Source organism: Lathyrus oleraceus, chromosome 6 (assembly GCF_024323335.1).
Source record: "Lathyrus oleraceus cultivar Zhongwan6 chromosome 6, CAAS_Psat_ZW6_1.0, whole genome shotgun sequence".
Taxonomy (NCBI): Eukaryota; Viridiplantae; Streptophyta; class Magnoliopsida; order Fabales; family Fabaceae; genus Lathyrus; species Lathyrus oleraceus.
This window is the reverse complement of record NC_066584.1, coordinates 439,085,976-439,108,195: the sequence shown is the minus strand read 5'-3', so window position 1 is coordinate 439,108,195 and position 22,220 is coordinate 439,085,976. Positions and strand designations below refer to the sequence as shown.

At 38.8% G+C, this 22,220-nt stretch overlaps 1 non-coding gene across 1 annotated transcript; it reads right to left on the bottom strand.

Annotated features, from left to right (window-relative positions):
• Window positions 1–12,359: 12,359 nt before the first annotated feature.
• On the bottom strand, window positions 12,360–12,466 carry LOC127099900 (small nucleolar RNA R71). Its single transcript, XR_007794362.1, has one exon. It is a non-coding gene; the product is annotated as a small nucleolar RNA R71 (small nucleolar RNA).
• Between the last annotated feature and the right edge of the window lie 9,754 nt (window positions 12,467–22,220).

Below are 22,220 nucleotides of genomic sequence, written 5' to 3'. Positions count from 1 at the left end.
AGCCAACGGTCCACTCAAAAGTTTTTTAGGGTTTTTGTTTTTTATTATGTACATTGATGGTCAAAGACCACACAAATAAGGAAAGTATACACAAGCAAAATATATCACACAATATGGTCCAAATGGACAAAGTGAAAATTGCATTAACAGAAACAATTAGAATAATATGAACAATGACAAATGAAATAGAGTGCTAAAAGTAAATTGCATTAAAGTAAAAGCTTGAAATTAAAAGTTAGTAGTTAATTGGTTAGAAGTTAGTGTTGTTTTGCTTTTGCTTTTTATTTCAAGATATTCTTTGGAGAACACTCAACCCACTTATCACAAGCATGAATCCTTGAGCCAAAACATCTTCCAAAGGAAGGAAAGAAGGCCAAGTTTCCACACAATACCATGAAAGAGGGGAGACTTACAATCTCACTAACGAGAATGCTTATGCCTTTTATGTCACAAATTTAGCACTATGTTAAGCAATCGTAATTGGACTTATGTAGAGGTCACAACTATTTGAGGTCAGGCAATAGAATTTTGGTGTTAATGCATGTTAGAGACATAGTATAATGGACTATGCTCATGAAACATACCACACACAAAAAGAATATGCAAAAGGTGTGGCCTAATCTCATCCATACTCATGTCAATTTTTCAATCAACTATCATTAGGACTTTGAGATGTCATAGGCCACATGGAATGAATGAATGGAGAAAAGGAATAATATGAAGTGGGAGGGGAATGGATCAAATCACAAATTGGTCAAAGGAGGACTTTTACCAAATTAATATCATCCATTCATTTCGGGAGATGGAATGTACATTCCATCAATCCCCGAAATCCAATGATATTAATTTGACAAAGTCAAATCAACCTTGACCAATGCCCAACAACAAGAGTTAAACATAAACAAGTCAATCACAATTGGTCAACAAATTTATTTGGCATTTATTCAATTTAAAAATACTAAAATAGTGCATTTAAATTAAATATGGTTTGTCCAATTCCTAAAATCTCATCAAAACACCAAAGAAATAGCCATGAGATTTATCATAGGTCAAACAAGGCCAAAGGACCTTGGAGAAAAAATTTCATAATTTTTGGACATTTAAAAATATTTTTAAACAATTAAAAACAAATGCAAAATCAATTAATTCATGAAAAATATTAATAATGATCCAAAAAATAATTTTAATTCAGAATATGAAAGAGAAAAATATTTGAAAATTTTGGTGAAAGTCCCATCTTTTTTGGATCAATATTGAATTTAATATGAATTCTTGAAAATAATGCAATTAAAATGAAAATTAAAATATCAGAAAAAACGTGAACCACTTGATCTCCCTCATTAATTGAGGTGGCAGATCAAGTGGCCACCAGCGCACGTTCCATGTGGTCACTAGTCAACTGCATATCAGGCATGGTAATTAGAAACAACGCTCAGGTATAAACATATTAGATGGATCCTATGGTTGGAGATGTGCCAACACACGGCCGGAGCTGTAGCTCCGGTCTTCTTCTCCAGTGGACCTCACCGGATTGGTCCACCATCAACCATCACCAAAATTAAAAACAGGGACATGATTTTAAAGTAAAAATGGCCCTGAACTCGAATCTGGCCTCAATTCACTCTAACTCCAAGTATATTGAGAGATACATGGAGTTGAAATTTGAGGTACATGAACTGAGTTACTTCGATTTGGCCTCAAGGCAACTCAATCTTCTTGCCTACATTGGTAGGACTTCAGACAACCAAAGAATCAATAGAATTAAGAAAGAATTTGAGAGAATCGAAGAGTTCAAAATTTCTAGAAAATACCTTCAATGGAGGTCTGGATTCAAGTGATCTTGATCTTGCTTGTGCTTGATCTCACTCCACTTGCTTGCAGAAGAAGAATTGGATGCTTACAAGGCTGTGGATTCCTGGAGATTTGAATTTCAAAACACTAGAAATTCAACCTCAAATTCAAATGAATTTCTCAGGTTTATCCTTTGCAAAGTGAGGGTTTGAGATGGGGGATCAAAGCTGGTGCTAATGTGTGTGAAATTATGAGCAATTGGAGCTCTATTTATAGCTGAAATCATTGATATTTGCACACTTGAAATCACTTTCCAAATTTTGCAAAATGGTGATATATGGGTGCATGGGCGTGTACAGGCCCATGAGATCATTGCAATATGTCCATAAATGAAGGTTGGATAGTCTGAATTGAGCTTGGATTGCAAGGTAAGTGTGCATTTGAATTTGAAGTTTGATCCTTGCCAAGTGATGTCATCATGTTCATGCCATGCGCAGCCTATGCATTCCTTGTCCAAAATGAATGAATTTGAGCTCTTTGGAAAGGTGAGATCAAGAGAAACAACATTCATGTTCAACACTTTTTCATTTGGAGCTTGGAACTTGAAGAAATTTGAGGTGGAAGTTTGGAAATTTTTGTCATATCAAAATTCTTCTAAGTGTCAAGCCATATGTCTCAATATTCCACCTTGCTTAACTTTTTATATGAGCTTCAAATGAGAAAAATGTATTCATCAAAGTTTTAGCTCTCTAAAAGACCTTCAAAATTGTAACCAATTTCATGTCATTTGGATTAGAAATGATAGAGTTATGCATCTTTAAAGTTTTGAAAAATCACTTGATCAATGGTATAGGTCAAAAGTGACTTATAATGTAACTTCATATCACATGCTCAAAAAAGTTGAATTAGCTCCCACTCCAAACATAAAAGTTGAAGCAGACACATTGAATTTGATTATACAACTTGGAAATATTTCATATCATAAAAATTGAGCAAGTTATGGCCTTGGGAAGTTGACTTTCAAATTAGGGTTTAAACAAAATGACCTATAATGTTTCAACATAGAAAATGATTTTTCAAGCAAAACTAGCTATAGGTCTCAACATGAAAGTTGTTTGGAATGTTATTTAGAGTAAGTTTTCTCTTGGAATCATTTTCATATGGTGAAAATTGTAGGAGATAGGGTCTAGGGAGACCCAATTTTGATTAGATGAATCCATTTGGTCAACCACCATCAACCAACTTGCTAACTTCCAATTCTCTTGACTTTCTTGGCTCATGGTAGATCATATATGCATAATATGATTAATTTTGAAGCGTCCCTTGAGAAATTTGATCAATTGGTGAGATAGCTTGTTGGATAAGTTACTCAAGATACCCAGTTAAACTAGGGTTTCCAAGGCAAATCACCCTCAAACTCTTGAAGAAAACTTGATCAATATAACATTTAGAGAACATTGGGACTCATATATGATGCTTATAACCATTCTTGGATCAACCCATGGTTGTGCTCTTTGTTCATGAGGGTCTCAAACCCTAGATGTGAACTTGATGAATCAACGGAATCATGCCCTTCCTACAAAAGAGTTAGACAAATGCAAAGATATATTTTTGGTATTTTGGTTAGTGAAATGATAAAATACAAGTATGATATAATCACAAAATGCTTGGTGATCTCTTCCAAAACAAACCTAATGAAAAGGGGTAAGGAGGATGCCAGGGTATGATCCTAATGCTAATGCTTATGATGGAATTGCATGAGGGATCTTAGGGTCAAAATTAGGGTCTTACACCTTGGACCAAGATCAGATGGATGAGATGAAGCCAACTCACCACTGGAGCCCTAGCTCCGATCATCTTCTTTAGTGATGACCACTGGACTGGTCCAACCTCAACTCCATGAAAACTAAAAATCAAGGACACTATTTTGAAGAGAAAATGCTTAGGAGCTCGAATCTGACCTCAGTTTTCTCCAATTCCAAGTATATAAAAAGATACAGGGATTTGAATTTTCAGGATCATGAACTGAGTTGCTTTGATTTGACCTCAAAAGCAACTCAATCTTCTTGTCTACATTGGTAGGACTTCAGCAACCAAAAATCACAAAGAATAATGGAGAATTGAGGGAGAATCGAATAGATAAAAATCATGAAAAATTACCTTCGAAGGAGCTTAAACCTTGATTGATCTTGATCCCAATTGTGCTTGATCTTGATCCCAATTGTGCTTGGCTTGGTTTCAGAAGCTTGTAGCAAGTGATTAAGATCAAAAAATAGCTTGGACTCTTGGAGTTTCAATCTCAAAACAGAATTGGATTTGAAGCTCAATTTTCAAATGAAAACCTTCAAGATTATCCTTTAATGGTGAGGGTTTGGATTGCAAGTTCATAGCTTGGGCATGAGGCCTTTAATTCTGAGCATGAAGGGTTGTATTTATAGCCAATGTGATTCATTTCCACGCACTTCCAAATTTTGCCAAATTTAGCAATCTTTATTGCATGCTTGTATGGGCGTGTGATAATCCCATCAAGCGATGTATTCAAGTCCAAAATTTCTTGTGAATCATGCTGAAATCATGTCATGTGGCCATGCATTTGAGTTTGAAATATGAAGTTGAAAATCATCCAATTGGTCCCTTGAAAAGAACCCATGCGCAAGTCCTTCATTCTTTGCCAAATGAGGTGATCTTGGACTTTTTGGAAAGGTGAGATCAAGGGGAACAACTTTCATGTTGAACATGTTTACATTTGAAGCTTGGATCATGATGAAATTTGAGGTGGAAGTTTGGAAAATCAAACATATTTGAAAATTTTCGAAGTACCAAGCCAAATGTTCACTTCTTCCACCTTGAATAACTTTTGCTATGAACTTAAAATGGAAAGAGTTCCTTGATCAAAGTCGTAGATATTTCAAACCTATTCAATTTGGTAACAAATTTGATCTCATTTGGATTTGGCATGAAGGAGTTATGCATTTTATAAGTTGAGGAAATACACTTGTTCAATGGTAATGGCCCAAAATGACCTATAATGTTTCCCCTTGGCACATGTATTTGCAAGTTGAATTTGAACTTATTATAAACATAAAAGGTGAAAAGGGAATCTTGAATTTGATCATGGAACTTGCATGGATTTCATATCATAAAAAATGAGCAAGTTATGATCCTTGGAAGTTAACCTTCTAACTAGGGTTCAGACAAAATGACCTATAATCTTTCATCATAAAAAATGACTTTCCAAGCAAAACTAGATCTTGACATCAACATGAAATTTGTTTGGAATGTCACAAGGAGTAACTTTGATCTTGGAATAATTTTCGTATGATAACAATTGTAGGAGATAGGGTCCAGGGAACCCCAGTTTTGACCAGTTGACTTTCTCTGGTCAACCACCATGAACCATCTTGCAAAATTGACATTCTCTTAGTATTTGGGACTCGTGGAGGATCATATATGCTTAAGATGATGTATAATGAAGTATACCTTGAAATATTTGATCAAATGATGAAGAAACTTGATGAGGAAGTCGCATAAGATACCTAGATGAATTAGGGCTTCCAAGGCAAACAAGCTTCAAAATCTTGATGATTTCTTGATCAAAACGATATGTGAAGACCATGGGGATCCATATATGACGTCTAGAATTAATGTAAACCATATCTTGATTAGTATCCTAGCATTGCATGTCTCAAACCCTAGGTATGAGCTTGATGAGGCATTGGTGGAAGCACCCACTACCTACAAAAGCAACAAACTATACATTGACATATTTTTGGTATTTTGGTTAGTGAATAATTAAAAACAAATTATGATACAATCAAATGTGCTTGGTGACCTTTCTTAATGCAAACCCAATGAATGAGGGGTAATGAGGATGTCAAGGTGTGATCCCAAAGCCAATGCAAATGATGAGATAGCATGAGGGATCTTACGGTCAAAATTGGGGTCTTACAATAGTCAAGTTTTCTCTATCCTTAAATAGATCCACAAAAGTCCATCACATCCACCTCATAAGTTACCAAAATTCCCCTCACTTAGGAATAACAACAGAAAAGTCAAAATTGGACTTTTTTCACGTATGTCTGCTACAGCCCATAGCCAGTGCTACTGGTGACCTTAGCAGGCCACTGTTTTAATGTCATGTCTCAGGTTCCCTGCTATGGCCCGTAGCAGGTGCTACGGATAGGCGTAGCAGGACACTATTTTGGTGAATGTTTTCTTTTGTGCTAGACCCCCTACTATGTCCCGTAGCCGGTGCTACAGGTGGCCGTAGTAGGTCTTTGTTTGAATTGTTTTCTTCTATGCATTCAGGGCCTCCTACTATGGCCTGTAGCAAGTGCTACGGAAGGCCGTAATAGGCCTACTAGATCATGAAAACCTCTTTCCGATTAAGTTCGCTTCTCCTTGGTTTCTACATTCGATCGTGCTTGAGTACCTGCTTGAATCTGAAATGCCGAAAAGATACATACCCAAAGCGTAAAATGCAACAAAAAATAGAAATGACACTAGAAATGATGAAACAATAAAATTAATTATTGGTGAAAGAAATAGGCTCAACATAACATTAATTAAGACAAAGTAATACAAGTTACCTGGATTTTCACCGAATAAGTGACAAAATACATAGCATAAATGGTGACTGATCACAACCCCAAACTTATCTCATTGCTTGTCCTCAAGCAATTTTCAAGACCAAATTTTTACCTCATGTCACCCCGAAAAATAGTTGAAGATTCAACTTTTACCACAATACTATTGAGATCTTTCACAACTTGCTCATTCTTCTTCTTTCAGGGTCTCATGCTTTCCGTAATTATTTGTTCCGTCACACTTCCACATAGGAGTACTACTGCACTTGTCAGCTTGTTTCACACACTCGCCTATACTCTCGAGGATATAGTGTTTGCACTCGTGATTTCATAGTATGCAATACCAACTCGTAAGCTTGAATGAATTCTCCTTTTATCTCACCTGTACAATACACACACTTTCAAGGTCTTTCAGGTAATAACGAGACTTGGGTTAAGGTGGGATATGAAAGGGATATAAATGGTGTTTGGATTCAGAGTCAATGTCATTATTCTTTTCACTATGTTTTTTCTAACATACCATGACATTTCTTTTCTTTTCAGCTCAGTTAGTCAGTTCTTTTCCTTTTTGGTTTTGTACCCAACTGAGTGTTTTTCATTTGGTGAGTACTTTTCTTTGTTCCATCAGATCTTATCTTTTCTTTTTTATTTATTTGGTTTTTTTTTTCGATGTTCATTTTTCTTATTTTCTTTGCACTCACCTTACTTTAAGTTTCTTATGGAGCTACCCCAAACTTAGAATTAAACACAACTTAAAGAACATAACACTTTCTCTGAACAGGGTAAGGAAGTGTTTGGGCCACAGGTTACATTAATGTGGTGATATATACAAACAAAGGGATGCAGGCTCAAATTGGGTGAACAAAGGGTAATAATTAATAAGGTTGGCTTGAAAGGCTCAGGGTTAAAAGAAAAAACTTGCCTCAATTTTTATACAAATGCAATGAAATTCAAAGAGAACTTACGCAAACTATGAGGGATAGAGACATACCTGAATTATCTCTCATGATGAAATTTGTGTTTGGATTTTAATTCTCACCGTGTTTGGTAAAGATAACAAATTTCGTAATACCTCTAGTGTGATACAGCTTCCCTCTTAAGTTGAGATGTATAGGGTTCCTCTATTGGTCGAGCTCAAAAAAGTTGTGTCTGATCATCTTCAATAGTATCAACATTTTCAGGGGTAATTTCTCGGTAGTAACTAATCATCTATTATTACTAACCTTCGTCGCTTATTCAAACATTGAAATCCAGTAACTATATTACTTGAAAACACTTAATCAAAATAAACAATCAAAATAGTAACAAAAACAATAAGACTAAAACAATAATAAAAAGAAATTAGTAAACCTCCCCCAAACCTACTAAACATTGGCCTCAATGTTTTAGAACAAGAAAAAGAGAGGGGTGACTTACAATTCCCTTATTGAGGAGGTAGAGGAAAATGCAACATCAATTGTTGCATCATGGATTGCATTTCCTCCAGCATGGCTCCTTGTCAAATCTGCTCAACTCCTTGACGTGTTTGCTCGACTCTCAAGTCTCCGAGCTCCGCTTGCATCCACATCCACTGGTCATGATTCATAGAGAATGATGTGGGACCTTGTTGGGTTGGCTCTTGACTTAGAGGTACAAAATATGGATGGTAGGTGGCATATTCCTCCATTGTTTCACCTACAACAAAATTATCCATATTGTGGTTGTCCTCTTCATCGGGGGTTGCACTCTCAAATAACTAGTTAGAACAATCAATAATGCTTACAATGTTGGGGAAAGGTAATTCTAGGACAAACTGGCCTCGACTCATCAGTGAGTAACTGTTATGAGTAACATCAATCATCCCTTGGTGAATAAGGGATTCCATGTCAAGTTTTTCTTTACCTGTAATAGGGGTGTCAGAGGATAAATTAAGGGCATATCCGAGATTCTCTACAATTTGGGTAATCATACCCCCCACAGAAATGCCTTTGGTGGATGCACGAGCAACTCTGCCCAAACAATTAGCTGTAAAGGCAACAACATTAATAATCTCATTATTAGCCATTGCATGCAGAAAAAATAACTCCCTATGGGTGGCCACCCTGACATTATCACCCTGACCCAAAAGAGTGTATGTAAGGCCCTTTTTGGCGTACCGGAAGCAGGGGTTTTGAATCATCGATGCCTTGGCAGTTGCGGAACCGTATTGGGGGCTACCTGTAATTTTAGACCAAAAATGTCTCACCGAAAAGTCATTCGGCACATCACGGGGCCCGTGGATAGGCAGCTTAAGGATGTTTCTGAGCTCCTCAATAATTAATTCATGATTCTCATTAAAAAGGAGAAATTTGAAAGTACCAAAGTAGTACCTCACATTTCTCAGCCATTTTCTCTTCAGCTGAAAATCAAGTGTGCTTAGAAATTCAAGAGTAGTGCGCTCAAAAGTAGGCACTTCAAAATGCATAAACTCTAATAATCCTATTACATGAAAAATTCTATCAACCTCAGACTTCAACCCTAAATCAGTTAGAGTTCGTTCACACATGTACATGGAGGGCGTAATTTTACATCGTGCGAGCACCGAATACCTTTTGGCTTGCTCCCCGTCCTCGAAAATAATGTTGTGAGGGTTTGAGTTGCGGGCACTGCGCTTTCTCATTCTAGATGATTCTGTGACATTGGTTCTTTTTGGAGGCCTCTTGAAAAATTATCAATTGAAAAGTTGAGCTTTAGAGAAATTTGTACCCGGAATAATATTGAGGAGGGGATTTTATGAAGGTTTGATGAAGGGAGTTTGAGGTTTTTAGTGGTTATGTGGAGAAAGTTGAGAGCTTTAGGTGATGGCAACAATGGGATTTTTGTGAGAGGTTGGAGAGAGAAGTGGAAAGAGGAGATGAAGATGGAATAATTGGAATGAGAAAGAAAATATTAAGGTAATGATTTAGGGATTTAATTGGTGGTTAATAGGATATGATGAGGTATGATGGAGGTTGGTTGGGTAATGAATGGTGAGTGGGACCAAGGTGGGAGAAGATGGAGGGTTGGAATTCAAACTTCAAATTTCCAAAAATCTGCATTTTTACCCGCAGACCTGCTACGGGCGCCCGTAGTAGGCTTCTGACTTGTCACCACATCTCAGTATGTTGCCTGCTACTGGCGCATGTAGTAGACCTCTGTTTTAAAACAGTTTCTAGAGGGTTTGCCTACTACGGGTTGTAGCATATGCTACGGGCACCCGTAGTAGGCCTCTGTCTCCAAAGGTTCTGTTCTTCCTGCTACGGGTTGTAACATCTGCGATGGGCGCCCGTAGTAGGCCTCTGGTAGTTCCTCCAAAACTTGTTTTGCTGACCGTGTGGTATTTTTATTCCGGGTACCATTCTCTGTATCGACTTTTCTTCCATTGCATGTATCTCCTTATGTCTCCCCGTGTTAAGAGAATATATATCACCTGAATAATAAATAAAATAATTAACAAAAATGAAAAATCATCAGTAAGTAAAAGTGTGGGTTGCCTCCCACGAAGTGCTTCGTTTAACGTCACATGGGTCGACGGTTCACCATACTATTCGTGTAGATGATCATTCTTCACTAGGCCAGTTCCTTGTCCTTAGTGATAGGCTTCACTCTCTTTCTTGTGGCTTTTGGACTGGAAACATGAATTTTTTCATTCGGAGTTTCTAATGAAGGTGGTAGTAGTTGAGAATGCCTTCTTGAGTCTTTCTCTCATGTTGGTATGCCACTTCGGCTTTTCACATTTGTCTTGATCATGCCTACTTGATAGTGATTTTCTTTTTCTACCTCTAGCTTCCTGTCTTCTCTAACGTTCAAGGTTATTTCATCATCATTGATAACGCGAAAACGTATCGTATTTTTGGCTCTATATGCACTGATTTTACTCTATTAACATTATTTATTACATAGTATTTCATGTTTATCTGCGGGTATTTATCGATTAAAAGGTTTACCACGAGAAAAATGGAAAATAGCAAAAAAAAGGCAAGAAAAGAGAAGGAAATGAGGTTTCCAATGGGATAATGGGCCACCAAAGCAAATGGGCTTGTGGCGCCCATTACCCAAAGGATGTGGCGCCCACCACATTGGGCCAAAAGGAAGGTGGCGTCTGCCACCAACCCTTGAAAAGTGGTGGGCGGTTACTACAAAAGTGGCGCTCGCCACTCATCATGGAATTAGGGTTGTGGCAACCGTCACAACCGAGTCTCCCCACGTTTCCTACTTTTCCTCCACCCTTTTAGCCATGGTTTCCACTACTCTTGCTACAATTGAGGAATGTGAAAAAGATATAAAAAGGGGACCATTCAGACTCGAGGACTCTCTCTCCTCTCTTCTTCCAGTTTTTTAGTTTACGCTTAATTATTTTCAGCATTATTTTTCTTTTAGTTTCTAGGATGTTTCTTATCATTGTAAAAGTGATAGTTTCTCCACATCGGGGACTATTATGGTTTATTATTTTTACGCATTTGGGATTCAATTGTAAGAGGTATTCATTGCCAAAGCCGGCCAAAATTATTTAAATGAAGATTCAAGATTCAATTACAGTTCTTAAATTTCCATCCAGGTTTATTATTGTTTACTATTTTATTTATTTATGCGTTACTGTATGTTTAATTCCTCAATTGCCATGTCTGTCACCGGATCTATGTCCGACTAAACCTTAGGTATCGGTATGTAAAGATCGTCGAGACGACGGGATTCAATAAATAATTGGTGTTAGTTTTTATTAAAACTTATTTTTCCGGTTTTAGTTTCTTAATTTAATCGAACTGTTTTTCGTACGAGAGTACAAAACAAACTAAGGTTACGGTCAACAAGAACGAGAGTTTGAGATTTTAACTAGATAGCTGAAACTAGGCATTAATCCTAAACACAACGAGAGCGCTTTAGGATTAATTAGACTTTATCTATATTCAAAAAATACTTTTAAATTCAAAATGAGACCGCGAGAGCCAAGCACTCTGGTTTAGGAGTATGGTCAGAGTCAATAAAAACGAGAGTGTGAGACTAAGTCATTTCTATAAATAATTTCTACTGAAGAGTATTTTAACCAATGAGATTACACCAACTATCTATTGAATCCCCGAGGTTTAATGTATTATATTCCAATATCCCATATATCTTATATCTTTATTTTATTCTATTTCATAGTTATTTCTCTTCATCCCTCCAATCTTAGAACAATCATTCGCCTTAAATTTACATAGTAACTTTAAACCATGATACGTTCGATTATTAGTCCTTGTGGGTTCGGTAATCTTTAAAACTACGCGATAGGACTGCATACTTGCAGTCACGATTCACATAGACTTACCAAAGTCGCGATCAAGTTTTTGGCGCTGTTGCCAGGGACTAATTTAGTCGATATCGTAACTCTAGCGTTACCCAGTATAGACTAAGGAAAACAATTCTTTTTCCCTTTCTACATATGTCGAGTGTATGCCAAGTACTCACTCTCAAGGTGAGAAATTAAAGCTACAACTCGATGAACCTGAGCGTTATCTTAGGTTAGAACGCCGGATACGGGACTTGATACGGGAACATCGTATCAAGCTAAATCTTCTTGACCTTAACATTCCTACTTCTGCATCAGTTGTTCAACCAGAGATGGCCGAACAAGTGCAAAACCATCCTCTTAAGTATTATGCAATCCCTTTACAGGATGAACCTCATAACAACATCGCTGCCCCTGCGATCGAAGCCAACAATTTTGAACTAAAACCCTCACTGTTGTCAGCCGTAGATCAAAACCAATTTTCAGGTAGTCCCACGGAGGACCCGAACCTACACTTGTCAGTATTTTTGCAATACGCAAACACGGTGAAAGCGAATGGTGTCAACTCTAAAGCTATAAGACTCCGTCTTTTCCCATTTTCATTAAGAGATAGAGCTAGAGCTTGGATCCAGTCTCTACCATCCAACTCTGTCACTATGTGGAACAAGTTGAAGAAAGTCTTCTTAGCCCGATATTTATCACCTAGCAAGACGGCTATGCTAAGAGCCCAAATAAACGGGTTTAAACAAAAGGATAATGAATCACTTTTTGAAGCTTGGGAGAGATACAAAGACATGATGAGGCTATGCCCACATCACGATCTAGAAGAATGGTTGATCATTCACACCTTTTATAACGGTCTGTTGTACAATACAAGATTGACAATAGACGCCGCCGCAGGTGGTGCATTAATGGATAAACTATACAACGAGGCCTATCAACTCATCAAAAGTATGGCCCAAAACCATTACCAATGGGGAAGCGAAAGAACCTCTGTAGAGAAACCTCAACCGAAGGGCGGCATGTACGAATTGAGCAGTATTGACCATGTCAACACCAAGGTAGATGCTCTGACTCAGAAGATAGACAACTTGACCATAACACCAGCAGCCACTGTGGTTGCCGTAGCACCAAACTGCGAGATATGCGGAGTTCAAGGGCATACTGCCCCAGAATGTTAACTCTTGACAAGAACTTCCACAGACCAGGTGAACTATGCTCAAGGAAACCCCTACTCAAATACCTATAACCCAGGTTGGAAGAGCCATCCTAACTTCTATACAAAAACAATAATGCATTGCATGCATCTAATCAAGCACCTGTTGTACCACCAGGATATCAAAAAGCTGCCACAAATACTCAAAATGCTCCTAGGAAATCAAACTTAGAAATAATGATGGAAAACTTTACAGCTACCCAAGCTCAAACAAATAAGGATTTCTTAAATCAAAACATACACACTAGTGAGAAAATCAAGCAGTTAGCAAACAAGGTAGACGCATTAGCCACCCATAACAAAATGTTGGAAACGCAAATCTCACAAGTGGCTCAACAACAAGCACTTACCGCTGCTCCTATAGGAACATTTCCTGGACAGCCGCAACCAAACCTGAAAGGTCATGCAAATTCTATCATACTACGAAATGGGACAGAACTAGACGGATCGACCGACCCTAGAACTTAAAACCCATCCATGCATCAAGATCCATGTAAGGTAACTGAGAAGGAAGACGAACAAGAGGAAGATAAAAACGAAGAGGTCGTAGAGAAAGAAGAACCTTATGTGCCTACACCACCATATAAACCCCTTATCCCTTATCCTCAAAGACTTGTTAAATCTAAAAGTGTAGGGCAGTTTAAAAAAATCGTAGAGCTTCTAAAATAATTGAATGTCATAATACCCTTTATAGAAGCCATTACTCAAATGCCTTCATATGCTAAGTTTCTCAAAGAAATCTTATCTAACAAGAAGAAGATAGAGGATAACGAAACAGTTACACTTACTGCTGAGTGTAGCGCCATAATACAAAATAATATGCCTCTTAAGCTGAAAGACCCAAGTAGTTTCTCCATACCCTGTGTAATCGGAAAGTTTGTCATCGACAAAGCACTATGTGACTTAGGAGCTAGTATTAGTTTAATTCCCTTATCCATATGAGAAAGGCTAAAAATGGGAGAACTAAGACCTACGAGGATGTTTGTACAACTTGCAGATCGTTCCGTTAAATTTCCCTTAGGTATGCTAGAAAATGTTCCGGTGCGCATAGGACAATTCTATATTCCTACTGATTTTATAATCATGTACATAAAAGAGGATTCCAGCATCCCTATTATATTAGGAAGACCATTCCTAGCTACAGCCGAAGCTATCATAGATGTTAAAAGAGGCAAGCTAACCTTTGAAGTTGGTGAGGAAAAGGTTGAATTCATTTTAACGTAATTCCTAAAGGCGCCAGTTATAGATGACACATGTTGTCTACTAGATGTCATCGACAAATGCATAAGAGAGATGGAGAATGAACAAACATCATACTCCAAAATACTGAAAATTCCAAGGCCTCCTACTTATGAAGATGAAAATTTAAGCAAGGAATACCAAGATGACAACCTAAGCGAATGCCTAGCACTAACGCCCAATCATATGCCTTGCCCAAAGAAACCAACCCTAGAACTTAAGATGTTACCCAAAAATCTAGGGTACGAATTCCTAGACACTGAACTTGAGCGACCTGTAATAGTAAATGCAGACTTAAGGCAGATAGAGACCGAAAAGCTTCTACATGTTTTGAGAAAATACCCAACTGCTTTATGCTACAATATCTCAGATCTAAAAGGAATAAACCCTTCCATATGCATGCATCGCATAATGCTAGAGGAAGACAGTAAGACCTCTAGAGAACATCAAAGAAGGATAAATCCCATTCTGAGTGATGTGGTAAAGAAAGAAGTGCAAAAGCTGTTAGAAGCAGGTATTATCTACCCGATATCCGATAGTCAATGGGTCAGCCCAGTATATGTCGTACCAAAGAAGGGAGGCGGTACAGTTGTTAACAATGAAAAAGGAGAATCTATAGCACAAAAAGTGGTTATTGGATGTAGAATGTGCATTGATTATAGAAAATTAAACAAATCCACTAGGAAGGATCATTTTCCTTTGTCGTTTATCGATCAAATGCTTGAAAGATTGGCTAAGCATTCTCACTTCTGCTACCTAGACGGTTATTCGGGATTTTTCCAAATTCCTATTCATCCCGACGACCAAGAGAAAACGACCTTCACATGCCCCTATGGTACATTTGCCTACCGACGAATGCCATTCGGGCTGTGTAATGCTCCCACAACATTCCAAATATGCATGATGGCAATTTTTGCAGATTTCATAGATGACATCATGGAAGTCTTCATGGACGATTTCTCTGTATGCGGACAGAGCTTTGAAGGCTGCTTATCAAATCTTGAAATGGTACTAAAAAGATGCGTAAAAGTGAACCTAGTGCTAAATTAGGAAAAATGCCATTTTATGGTCCGACAAGGAATCGTGCTCGGACACATAGTATTCGACAAGGGGATTGAAGTCGACAAGGCCAAAATAGAAGTTATAGAAAACCTCCAGCCTCCGAAAGCCGTAAGAGAAATAAGAAGCTTCTTAGGACACGTCGGTTTCTACTGGCGATTCATTAAAGATTTCTCAAAAATCACCAAACCACTGACTGGCTTATTGATGAAAGACGTCGAATTCATCTTTGACGACAAATGCCTAGCGGCGTTTGAACAACTGAAAACAACTCTTATTACCGCACCTATCATGCAACCACCCGATTAGAGACTACCATTTGAAATCACATGTGATGCTAGTGACTATGTTATAGGCGTAGTCTTAGGATAAAGAAGGGACAAGAAACTTCATGCTATATACTATGCAAGTAGAACCCTAGACCCTGCACAGATGAACTATGTGTTGGTGTAAGCCCTAGAGGCCAATACTTTTGGTACTTGTATCGAATTATTTATTAATAATTAAAAGGCTTTTTCTTTATTATGTTTGATTAATAAAGTCCCTAGAATAGCTAGTCCGTTTAATGTATCAAGTATGACTTAATCATGAGATCACATTAAACATAAGGACATTATTCTTAAAGTATCTGTAGTCGAGCTTTAATGTGAAGTGGGATAACATTAAAGCATTAAGACTATTATGTTTGTAGACTGATGATCACATCTCATGGATCATGGATAAAAAGTTATCAAGTCTTAAACATAGGTATGAATATTAAGAGTAATATTTATACCGGATTGACCCGCTATGAGAATACTATATAGAAAGTTATGCAAAGTGTCATAAGTTATTCTCATGGTGATAATGGTGTATACCACTCTTCGACCTGAAACCACTATGGACCCTAGATGTAGAGTCGAGTGCTTTATTGCTGATCCAACGTTGTCCGTGACTGGATAACCATAAAGACAGTTGATGGGTACTCCACGAAGCATGCTGAGGGACATGAGTGACCTAGATGGAATTTTCCCATCCTGTGTAACAGGATAAATGTCTATGGGCCCAATATTGAACTGGACAAGGATGACACGGTCTATACCTTGTGTTCAATATAGACATAAGGGCAAAGGGGTAATTATACACATAATTATTATCACAGGAGGTTTTGTCAGATCACATGATATTTTCGTGTCTTGGGTAGCAGTGATGTGTTGCTAGATACCGCTCACTGTTTATTATGTTAAATGCGTGATTTAATATAATTGCCAACGTCGTGAAAACCTACAGGGTCACACACAAAGGACGGATTGATGAGAAATAGAGTAACTAAGGAACACCATAAGGTACGGTGCACTTAAGTGGAATACGAAATATGGTAAGGTACCAAATACTTAAGTGATTTTGGCATATTATGAGATATGGGCCAAAATACACTTAAGTGGGCTTTTTAGCTTGAAGCCCACACAAGTGGTTCTATAAATAGAACCCCTTGGGTAGAAGCATTGTCACTCACTCAGACTAACACTCAAGTGAAGACTTGGAATTTCGTTTCCCTCTCTCTCTCACTCAAAGCCTTCATTCGTACCAGCTAGCACTGAGATTGAAGGAACCCGTTCGTGTGGATTGAGTAGAGACGTTGTCATCGTTCAACGTTCGTGATCGCCACAAGAGGTAATGATTCTATCACTGATCATGCCCATTCGTAAGGATCATTAAAGGAGAAATTTTTAAATTCCGCTGCGCCTTGAATGGCAATTCTCCTTCACTATGCCACCATAGAAAAGGAACTTTTAGCCGTAGTGTTCGCTCTGGATAAATTTCGTTCCTACCGAGTAGGAGCAAAGATAATTATCTATACTGATCATGCTGCAACTAGATACTTGTTGAACAAAAAAGATGCCAAACCAAGACACCTAAGGTGGATTTTACTATTACAAGAGTTTGACCTAGAAATCAAGGATAAAATAGGCACTGAAAATGTCGTAGCCGATCACTTGTCAAGAATGGAAGGTATAGAACCTGAACGAGTGCCTATAAACAATGATTTTCTATACGAAAGACTCATAGCTCAATTAGAAAGAAATACAGCTAAAGATGCGTTAACCCATAAGGATACCAAAACAAACGAAGTAGTGGAAGCAATTTACACACAAACCACATTACCATGGTACGTTGACTTCGCCAACTACTTAGCAGCTAGAGTGCTCCCGCCAGACTTGACCTACCAACAAAAGAAAAAATTCTTCCACGATCTTAAACACTACTATTGGGATGAGCCTCTACTTTCCAAGAGAGGCACCGACGACATTTTCCGTCGATGTGTCCCAAAAGATGAGGTAGAAAAAATAATTTCCCACTGTCATTCTGCTCCTTATGGAGGACATGCAAGCACCTCGAAGACTTGCGCTAAGATCTTGCAAGTCGGCCTCTTTTGGCCCACTCTGTGGAAAGATGTCCATATCGCGATCACAAATTGCTACCGGTGTCAACGCACTAGTAACATATCTAGACGTGACGAAATTCCGCTTAAAGGCATTTTGGAAGTAGAAGTCTTTGATGTTTGGGGAATCGATTTATGGGACCTTTCCCATCTTCTTTTGGTAACAAGTATATCCTTGTTACGATCGATTACCTATCAAAATGGATTGAGGCCATAACCTCTCCAACGAATGAAACACGAGTGGTAATTAGACTCTTTAAGCGAATAATCTTCCCTAGATTCGGAGTGCCGAGACTTGTCATCAGTGATGGTGGCTCCCATTTTATTTCAAAGACTTTTGAAAAGTTATTCCTGAAATATGGAGTCCGACACCGCATAGCAACACCCTACCACCCACAGACGAGTGGGCAAGTAGAAGTCTCAAACCGAGAAATTAAACAAATCTTAGAAAAGATAGTTGCCACCTCTAGGAAAGATTGGTCCTCAAAATTACCAGAAGCCCTGTGGGCATATAGGACAGCTTATAAGACCCCAATAGGAACCACACCTTTTAAGCTAGTTTATGGAAAATCATGTCATCTGCCGGTAGAATTAGAACATAAAGCATATTGGGCCATTAAGACCCTTAATCTCAATTATACTTCCGAGGGCGAGAAAAGAATATTAGATATCCACGAACTAGAAGAATTTAGGCTAGATGCGTATGAGAATACCCGAATCTATAAAGAAAGAACAAAAAAGTGGCACGACAATCACATATTAAGGAAAGAGTTTAACCAAGGCGACAAAGTACTCTTGTTTAACTCCCGCCTCAGACTCTTTCCTGGAAAACTTTGTTCTAGATGGTCCGGTCCCTTCGAAATTACCAATATCTTTCCTAATGGAGCAATAGAGGTAAAAGGAAAAACAAGCGAACCATTCATAGTAAATGGCCAACGTTTGAAATATTACCACAACAACGATAACAATGATTTCACTGCAAATCTTAAGCTCGCAGAGCCTCAGGCTCATTCAAAAGAATAGCACTTATCCTATTTCTGTCGAGCTTACGACAGTAAACAAAGCGCTTGGTGGGAGACAACCCACACTCTGTCTTTAACCATTTAATTTTATCATAAATTTATAATTACTACTATTGCTTAATCTTCATTTCTTTGTTTTCTTCTTTATTTATTTTTCATAAAGTTAATCGGTAAATTTCTGTATTATTGACCATTACTAACTTAATGCTATTATCTACTTGATTTTATCTAGCTACTGACTATCACAATGCAACAAGTAGATTACATAGATATAGTCTTCAGAGGCAGAGCTCAAAGGAGACGTTTTGAGGCTCTAGCGCAGAGAGAATTGACACTAACGTTGTACCCAGATGGACGCTCCATGACCAAGTTAGGTATAAGAGATAGTGTTACGTTCCAAATTAACCAACTAGGTTGGGACACTTTTGCTATCAGAAGAAAATTTAGTTCCTACAGTGGGTTGACCTTAGAATTCCTAAGCTCCCTAGTGCACCTGCCAAACCATGGTATTGGACTTAACAAAGGCCTAATCACCTTTAGGTTGTTTGATATGGATTACTGCTACACCCACAGAGAAATGGTTGAACTCCTGGGATGTACTAATGGCCCTGATACCTTTACCATTACCTAGGAAGACAGGTTAGTAGACAATCAATTAGATCTCTTCTGGGGTAACATCACAGGAAACGACCATCCCGAGCCAGACCTTACGCATTCAGAGAATATTCATAACCCTATGATTCGTTACTTTCATAAGATCCTAGCTCACACCTTGTTTGGAAAGGAACATAACATTTGTGTCCAAAGACGAACTCTTCATAATGTACTGCGCATCACATGCCCGACCTATTAACGCTGCTACGTTTATGATAGCTAATCTGTATCGTATGGCACAGGAAGACTATGGACCAATTTTAGTGGGAGGCTTAGTGACCATGATAGAAAATTCCATCGGACTGAGACAGCCACTTATCAGGCTCACCCCTTTAGGTGGAATATGACCAATGAATATTGACTTTTGCTTCAACAACGGTATCATTAGGAACCTAGGTCCAAATGTGTTTGAATTTCTAATTAACCATGAAGTAGTACACCTGTTTACCCTGCCAGACCCTAGGACGAGTGTACATGATAGTGTCGCATCACGCGAAAAACCGGCGGGAAAACAAGAACAACAGAGCCGCCACTGTGCGTTATTTATCCCAAAAGAGGGAAAGGAAACGCTCAGAGTAAACCTAGGAAAGAACATGGTCTCGCGACCAAAGAGAATGGGTTCGGGAGTCGGTTATGCGAAGGGAAGGTATTAGCACCCCTACGCATCCGTCGTACTCGACGGGATCCACGCACAATAGAAAGGAAAATGGTTGCTAAAACACTGCTCACACACACACAAACTGGCTGAAAGAGACAAAAGAGACTGACTGAAACTGACTCGGCAGAATATCGCATCCTGGGCCTACTTAGTCTATCAGGCATAGACATCAGAGTCGAAGTAGTTCGGACTGGGGAGACGACACATGCTCGCTAGGATATCGCATCCTATGCATACGTATCTTCTCGGACGAGAGAAGAATCAGAGCATTCGTAGCTCGGCTGACACGCACACAAACAAACACAGGCAAAGGCAAACATGGAGCCCGAAAGCCAATCACTGGACTTACATCAGCATCCGAACCAACAAACCCACACTGGAACCCGAATGCCACTCGATGGACTTACATCAGCTTCCAAGCACACAACAAGACAACAAGTTAATAGGGAGTCGGGGACTCGAGCCTATAACTGTCAAGCACACACTCAAAAAGAAAAAGGGCGCCCGGAGAGATCAGCTCAATCTCCTGCCTACATACTTCATCTGGTGTGAAGATCAGGGCGATGTAGTTCCCCTACGCAGGGAAAAAGGACTAGCCTAACCAGATAACAAAGGGAGACACAACACTAGGGAGACTACGACTCGAGCCTAGATGTTGTCATGCAAAGTCGTCCCTAAGTTAAGGTTTCTAGCTAACTTGCACAGGAAGCAAGCCTATCCTAAACATGACTTGCACAGGAAGCAAGCCACACCTAACCTAACTTGCACAGGAAGAAGAAGGGTCTCGATTGCAACTAGGGCAAGAGAAAGGGGAGGTCTCAATCGCAACGAGGGCGAGAGAAAAGAATTAGTGTTAGTTGTTAGTCAAACTCGACAAGACATCGCATCTCGTGCCTACGTATCTCATCTGGACATGAGAATCAGAGTTACCGTAGTTCGGCTAAACTATTCCCGTTGGTTTGTGTTTTTTAAGTGGACAACGTCACTGCGCAATCTACCTGATGCTCGACCTTTGGAGACTTACTCACCTGTAGTAGAAGGAGTTGACGTATCCTTAAGAGGGGATAATGTTTGTTTGTGTTTTAGGAAAGCCCAAGCAAGAAAGGAAGTCCTATACGAAGGAACCGTGCTACCTTAATTGACATGCAAACGAGACTACGCGGAGTCTAGCAAACCTAGGGATACAATCACACCACACAAGCACATACAGCATGAAATAAACACACCAACAAGGGGCTCAAACATCAAGGCTAGGTTTTAGTCGAGGGGTCATATCAACCTCAACAAACAAACCACTGGAACTGGGTAGTGTTAGCTCTTAACCTTGCCATTGAGGGGCTAAGGTGAAGCAGATGAAAGGTGAGTGAAGATGAGACTTCACAGCTCTTATCCCTGGCCTGGGAGAGCTTAAGACAAGAATGTGTGGGTTCAGAAAGTGGGAACCCTTCTACACATTTGAAACTGACTCAAATGTACAATTGTACAAGATCTTGGGTTTGTATCTGCAATGCATCAACACAGTGGTGTGAGCAAGGCAGATGACACACAGAATAGCAGGGGATAGGTTGCTTATCCCTTGGTTCTGCCAATTGCCTCTTCACTTAGGAGGTCTTTGACTCTATGCAAGGACAAAAGTAAACATCCACAAACATTGCCTCTTAAGGAGGACTTCAGACAGTTGCCTGGCCAAGTAACAGACCAGGTCTTCCAGACTACATGAAGATGAGAAATATACCTCAATGCAAATTGCTTATATAAGCAAAGCAAAGCAAAAGTTCACAAGGAACTGAGCAACTAAAGTACCTGAAACTAGTCAAGCACAGTTAGTATACAAGTCAAAGTTAAATCAAATGAAACAGATATCAACCAGTCAGCACAAGCAAGTGAATGTGCAAGGCACAAGGCTCAAGGCATGTGAGCCAAGCCACCTACAAAACAAACAAGTTAATCAATGATATTCAAGCAAGCTCAATCAAAAAAAAAGTTGGTCTCATTGGTCATTTGTTGGTCAACCTGAAAACATGAGCTCAAAGGTGAGTAACAGGACCACTAGGGCGAGCCTAGGGTCAAAAGAGAATGAAAAAGTCAAAACAGCAAAGGGAAAACATCCAAAATCATGTTCAAACAATCAAGAAACAATACCATTTGGTTTCACATTCATATCAATCATCATCATCATTTCATGAACAAATTAGGTCAAAGCATGTCATTTAGAAACTCATAGAAGTCAACAGCAAGACTTAACTCAAAAGCAATCTCAAACATTTCCAAAAATTACCAAATAAATCATGGTCAATCACAACCCAC